Here is a 1,032-nt window from a genome sequence, read left to right as displayed (position 1 = left end):
GACAGTAGAACACAGGGTAGGGGGTAGACACATCATAGGTCGGGAGGAGCGGAGGAAAAAGGTAGGTTGGGGAACACCAAGACAGGTTTGCATGGGCTAAATGGGACAGGGATATATAGTGATGCATGTTCAATATTGCAACTACAGGACTTTGTGATACAGGGATCAAGGCATACCCTGAAGAGTGGGAATAATACTAAGATACTTGACTGTCTTATGAATATTGGTTTCCCTTGCTTACTATTGTAAAATAGACAATTGAGTGGGATAGAAGGAATACCGGGAAACGTGATTACAGAAAGCTTGTAAGCCCATCTTCAGCCTATAACTGATTGCAACACCTAAAAGGGGTTCTACAACTTGCCCAATGAAATAGGCCTCTTGTGAAGCCTATGCAGTGTATAGGACCTCAGGCAGAATCCTGAATCCCATCTAGAACCTTCAGAGGTGGGACATTCCCACTAGAACAGACAAGCAGACCATCCTGGTACACCTAGAGCAACAGACAATACATTTTCAAAGCAAGATCATCAGGAAACCCGCCCCCCACCCAAAAAAATTTTACAGTATGATTGGCTACTATAAGAATAAGCAAGTTGTTTGCTGGGAAGACATCAAGGCAAACAATCAAATCCCTTTAGAACAAATCCCCCTCTAAGACTGAAACTCAAAGGGAACACATGAGCAGACATGTAAGCTTGTTGGCCACAACATTAGTCTATTGGTGAGTGGAAGAGGGGGAAAGGCAGCAATGAAGAAATAGTTCATTGAAGGCATCAAAGGCAGCAATGAAGAAATGAGTTCAACCATGTTCCCTAGACTCCCGTTGACCTGGAAATGAGAGAGAAAAGGGAAGGGCTGATTGGCCCAAAGTATGGGGAGACCTGGAAACACCAGAGCCCATGGGCAAGGTCATAGCCACAGAGGGCTAGAGCTGAGAATGAAACATTCAGCAGATATGAAGCAAGGGGAGATGCACAAGAACACACAATTTGCAGATAGTACCCATTTGACCTAGCCTCGATGGCTTGA

This window comes from Chrysochloris asiatica, unplaced genomic scaffold, assembly GCF_000296735.1.
Source record: "Chrysochloris asiatica unplaced genomic scaffold, ChrAsi1.0 scaffold00002, whole genome shotgun sequence".
NCBI lineage: Eukaryota > Metazoa > Chordata > Mammalia > Afrosoricida > Chrysochloridae > Chrysochloris > Chrysochloris asiatica.
This window is presented reverse-complemented; position numbering follows the sequence as displayed.